This window comes from Hyalella azteca, unplaced genomic scaffold (genome assembly GCF_000764305.2).
Source record: "Hyalella azteca isolate HAZT.00-mixed unplaced genomic scaffold, Hazt_2.0.2 contig3354, whole genome shotgun sequence".
NCBI classification, from domain to species: Eukaryota; Metazoa; Arthropoda; class Malacostraca; order Amphipoda; family Hyalellidae; genus Hyalella; species Hyalella azteca.
The window spans coordinates 119,469-125,468 of NW_025933605.1; positions in this window are offsets into that span (position 1 = coordinate 119,469).

Below are 6,000 nucleotides of genomic sequence, written 5' to 3' on the forward strand. Positions count from 1 at the left end.
TGCGGGGCTCTAAACTTGACAGTACTCAGGACTACCAGAGGACCTTGGTAGGACTTATCTTTTTGAGGCTTTCGGGTAGCGGTTGCCATACTGAGTATCCGTACTGAGGCGGGTCCGGGTGTGTTCCCGAACTGGCCGAATAACTGACTTGAAACGCGGAACATATATATGTCCCTGAATTAAGTGACAATTAGCATCAGGAATAAATCCTATTACCACATCTGTTTGAGACTCTTTAATTAAATATGTTAAATTTTCAAATTATTTGCATTGCTTTCTAGCATCAAATATTCACCAGAGTATCCTCTCCTGTGTAACTTCTAGAAAAGTTTTATAATCCGGCTACCCGCTCGGGGTTGTCGCATTGTCGCACTCTGTTCCACTAAGGAACCCAGAGAAAATGGTTCACAGCAATGGCCAGGAAATTAGAAGTTTTTTTTACCAAACAACAATTTTTCTGTTATTTTTCATTGGCTGGCATAAATGTGTGAATCCGCAAACAGTGTCTGTTCTGTTTTTGATTAGAACAATCTATTTTTTTTAATGTTATAATTCAAGTGCAGGACTTGAAAAACTGAAATTTCAGATAATGTGAGGTGATTGGAGCGAAATTTCGATAAATGGCGGTGAAACACCGGTTAACTCGTACTACATCAGCTGAGCACCTGCGTTTTATACTTTCTAACCGAGACGAGATGATCCCTAAACACAGCTTATGTTTCTCTTAGCGCTAAAATAGAGAAAATTTTCATCCATCAGTGAAATTTCGGAACAAATCTGAGGCACGATTATTTGGGGCGCATGCCGGAGGCCAGCTTTGCCATACTTCACACTTAGTTCATATTCCTTTTCATAGGTAAGAACGCTAGAGTGCATAACGGCCTATGAAGTTAAGTGCTGAAGGCCATAGCGCCTGATGTCCACAGCCGCAAAATAAGCTTGCCAAAGGTAAACATGGCAGTACTGCATATGTCCAAACCTCATCTGGCCAATTTTTTTTTCTGGCCTAACCTATACGAGCTGCAACCTTTCTCCACCCAAAACAAACATGAGCGGATCTAACCTAACCTCATTGGCTGCAAGAAGTTAGAAAGGCGGTTCAAGTGTGCTGGTAGAGCCAGTCATTGGCTGCAAGAAGGTTAGGCCAAAAGAGGTTAGGCCGGAGTAGGTACAGCTGGATGGGGAACTGCCTGCTTATGAGCGAGCATGCTTAAGCATTGACTGAAGACCTACGGCGCTATTATCTTTCGGCAATGCGTCGCTTGTCTGGATTACGGAGTTCAAGCGTAGTCTGTGGCTTCCAGGGAGGCTGAGTAAAGTTGATGCATGGTGAAGCTGGGCGTTGGCTCCAGGGCCTATTTAACACAAGTAAAATTTGTGGCCTACGGCTGCGCCCCCCGATTATTTTAAGTTTGATAAGCTGATGCGTTATGCGAGAATGGTTTGACAGTAAAATTTGTGGCCTACTGCTGCGCCCCCCGATTATTTTAAGTTTGTTAAGCTGGGGCCATACTTTCAAAACTCGCTAAGTGAACGTAAGTATTTACGCTCTATGTCTATGATTGGGGGATTTTGTTTGAAAGGCCGTGAATGATTGGCTGATCAACTTACCATTTCTAAACTTTTTTGAAAGTATAGGCCCTGATGCGTTATGTGAGAAAGTTTTGACAGTCCTACGTCGCCAGTTCTGGGTTTATGTTAAATTATCTGTGCTGTTAGACATATTTAGCTTGTTGTGAGAAGCTTTTCCTAGCGCAACATAGGCTTTTCCGTGAATCATGGAATCATCCGTATGTGACGGAACACAATTTTTGTGGATTATTATTATTTATTTTTTTAGAACATTGTTTCGCTTCTGATTTTACTCAAGAGATTCAATTTATTTATGACTAAGAAATGCGTAGGCATATTTTCATTTCGCGACTGTAACAAGGAATCTCATTTGCTGTGATATCCATCGGTAGCGTTAAGTTGCCCTCCCCGCCCTCTTTTAGACTTTTTCTATGTTATGTTAAGTGTAAATTATTACTTGACCTATGATTTATTAGTTTTAATGTGCAATTATTTTGTCAAAGGACTTTATTTTTATTGTGATAATCGTACTGATTTACTGTTGTACGTAAATAAGTGCTGTCAATCTACTACACCATCGTTAAGGTGAAGACGGTTACGTCGCCATCTGGCGTGGTCAGGCTAGATATTTTAGAGGTAGCTGTTCAATGAGAAGTCGACTATAGCTAATAGTTTTATTGCCAAAAGGTTAAACTTTTTTAATAAAATGATTTTATCAGGTGATAATACTTCTCATTGTATTTGATAATGCTTTTAGTCAATTGTTCAATTGTCGAGTATTGACGAACTGGTATTGGCTCGTGTGCTTGCGAGGTATTGTTGAGAATAATTCTGTCATTAATCGACTATCATCCATTAACTTGTGACCGAAGGATTAGAATATGATTTTGCTTGTTGTAATATATAATATTTTCTATTTTTTGCATTTAGAGAGAGTGTTAACAGCCCGTTTCGTGCTGCTTGTAAACGAGGTATCGTGTTGACATTATATTGGCTGAGTTACCCCTTGCGGGCAAGTTGTGTGTGGTCAGTTGTACTGGATGGGGGTGCAGACGTTTTAACTCAAATTTAGGGAGCCAGGTTTGGGCTTCCTAGATAAAATTCCACCGTAGTTCAGGAGATTTCTCGTAAAGAGATCCCCAGTAGACTAATTACGGCGGAAGAGGAGTGCTTGGCTAGTTCCAGTCTGGGAGTGCTGTGGCACGGCTAGCAGCAGTGCCGAGGGGAGCGCAGCCCTGCACCACAAATTTAGCTCGTAAACATGCCCTAGCGCCAACGCCTACCCTATAATTCAATAACTAAACTCAGCTCATACTCAAAAAGCTGTAGGTAACTGAGTCATCTCCCCACACCAACGTTCAGCAACACATACCTAACTCCAAAGCCTGCTGAATCAAATAGTCAATTGTCAACAGGTCCTACTCCACAGAATTTTACCCCATACGGCAAGGGCTATGTAGAGGTCTATACTGCGTCCCGTGCCGAGCACCTCTCGTGTTGTGGGGCTAATGACCTCCGCACTCGAGTATTTCTCAGCATTCTGGTGCAGCTTCTGCTGTACCGTTCGCACCTCCCGTGTCGTGGGATTTAATGCCTTCCACGCTCGGGATTAATCGGAACATGGCAGTGCATAAGGGCTCGAACCTATGATCATAGCATTGATTGCCGGCATCGTGGTGCAGCTCGTACCTGTACCCTTGCTGTTCGTTTCTGTGTTCTTGGCAGTGCATTAGGGCTCGTACCCCTGATCATTGCACTGGTTGTCGGCATCGTGGTGTAGCTCGTACCTGTACAGTTGCTATCCGCTTTTGTGGCTCTCGACAGTGTACTATGACTCATCAACGTTGTACCCCTGAAGTTGAGATCCTGTCTATCGGAGCTTTCAGACTTATCCCGAATAATAAATTGTGTACCTTGTACAGTTGAATTTGCGTGTCGCCTGAAGATCACCAATATAGTACGGAAAGTTCCTCGTGTTCATTCCTACTCTCTCCTACGCAAGGGAATAGTCACCGTCAAGTCGGCACGCTACCCATAATGATATATCGACTTCGCGGCGGTGCTTCATGTTCCACGTGCTTTAAGGGTACGTTCCAAATAACAACCCATCAAGTTAGTTTTTAATCTAATATTCAATGTATCTTCCACCATGGTCCATGTAGACATATCTTTCTCTTCATAGCTTCTCGTATATTTCTTCTTCTTCCTCATCGTATCCTTTATTTATTATCGGGAGCCATCGTACAATTTAATAACTCGCCGTCTGGAAATTACTCCCCTAATTCATAACTAAAAGAAGCCTGTTTTTCTAACAAAATTTATATTTTTCACTGGGTGTCTTGTTCTTTTTGCTGTACCGTTTCCTCAACCACGACGTGCAGCAGCTCATGAAGGAGCGCTCTCGTCATTATCATTATCGCAAGTCCTACAGAGGAAGATAAGTCAGTCGACAAGAAATATCGTCAACCCTAACAGAAAAAACTTTCTCCTCTATCGTTCTACCCAATCCTCTCTACTTTTCTCTATGCCATCGTTCCGTACATAAAAATCCCTTAATCCTCCTTGGAAGCCTTGCACCATTGGTTCTCTTAACTAAGCGAACTTGGAAGACTTGAACCAATTGGTTTTTCCAAAGAACAATGTAATGCAGGCACCTATATGGGTCTACTGCATGATATGATAAATCAGGTCGCAGATGATCTTCTACATTACACGGGAAATATATTCCTGGAAGTTATTTTTCACGACAAGGTCGACCACAGACTTCTAAGAAAAGAACCTAGATATAGAGGACCCAGCGTCGAATTAGTTGGTGGAGACAGTAACTTGCAGACTGCTTACAGGAATAAAATATTTGTTGAAACTCTTTGCATAATCCGCTTTGTTTGCTTTATCTTCAGAAATGATGACTGCAACAGATGTACAATAGTCGTAGTAGTAGCTGGAAGAACATTATAGAAAGAATAGAAAGGTCGGCATTGAAGAAATGGGCCTATGGCCTGTTGCCGATTCTTGAACTTTTCGTGACTTGATTCACAAGGGATCCGGCCTTTGGAACCTGATCTTTCCAAAACTGACGATTGATTGAGATAGCTGCTGGACTTATTGCCTATGTAAGTTGCTAAGAATTTTAAGACTGAACATACAGTGGGGGGAAATAAATATTCGTACACTTGAAAAATCGTATTTTATTGTATGTAAGTACACAAACTTAACAGGAAAAGTGATTTAAATTATGTATAGAGACGCATAGTATTCAAAAATACTATCAAAAGAAATTAAATCTCAATGCAACAAAAAACAATGCAACATGTTCACTTTTCAGGGTGAAAAAAGTATTCGTACAAACAATAAATCCGCATTATTTTAATTTAATACTTGGTTGAATACCCTTTATTCAGCTCAACAGACACCAGTCTATTTCTATACGTCTCGACCAATGATTTGCAGATGATTTTGATAGTATTTTTGAATACTATGCGTCTCTATACATAATTTAAATCACTTTTCCTGTTAAGTTTGTGTACTCACATACATTAAAATACGATTTTTCAAGTGTACGAATATTTATTTCTCCCCACTGTATGCTCCTGCATAGCTTCGTCTAGTCTGTTCTTGAAGGCGTTCATACTCGGAGCGTCAACGATGCTATCAGGGAGGCTGTTAATAGGTGCCGGAACAGAAGTATATATAACAGCTAGCGTTGTTATTTGTTTCATTGTTCTCCATACAAAATCGCCAAAGAGCATTAAGAAATGTCCCAACAATTACGATATCGCATTATCCTGAAAATAAACATTATGTTTGAAATGAGGCTTTTCACTTGCCACTGTATACCGAAAGTTTCAGAAAATGTGATATTTATGTCCGTCATAGCATTAGTAAGATTACATAGCATAAGTATCATAGCAGTAGGTATACGATTAGCACGTTACATTACCGTTACGATGTTTAGTGATAGTTAAAAATGGGTTACAATTACAATCACGTCCATGTAATTGTCATTTAAGAATTAGAAGTGATTGAACGTTTCTCACTTATTCCTTTTGTAAATTTCTCGATATTGCTTTACGTATAATTTTTTAAGTTGGTTATTTATCTCCGAAACAGGTTATGGTCTAAATTTAACCAAAAGTTCGTGCACAACAGAGCTCCGGAAGTCAACGGCATTAGAACTCGACATAGCCTGTTGTAAAGGCAAAATGAAGCAAAATCATGACTCAGAAGTCGACGGAAATTCGATCCAAGTCGACTAAAATGAACACACACCGCTCTATCTCGCTCACCTGCTTTTATTTGATGAAAGATTATTTGTTTGCGATAAGTTTCGGATGTCGGTCACTTCAGTTGGCGGTGCTGGAGTATCACTGCATATTAGTTACCATTTGAATCACTTTACTGAGTCGCCACATGAATCAAATCGTGGAC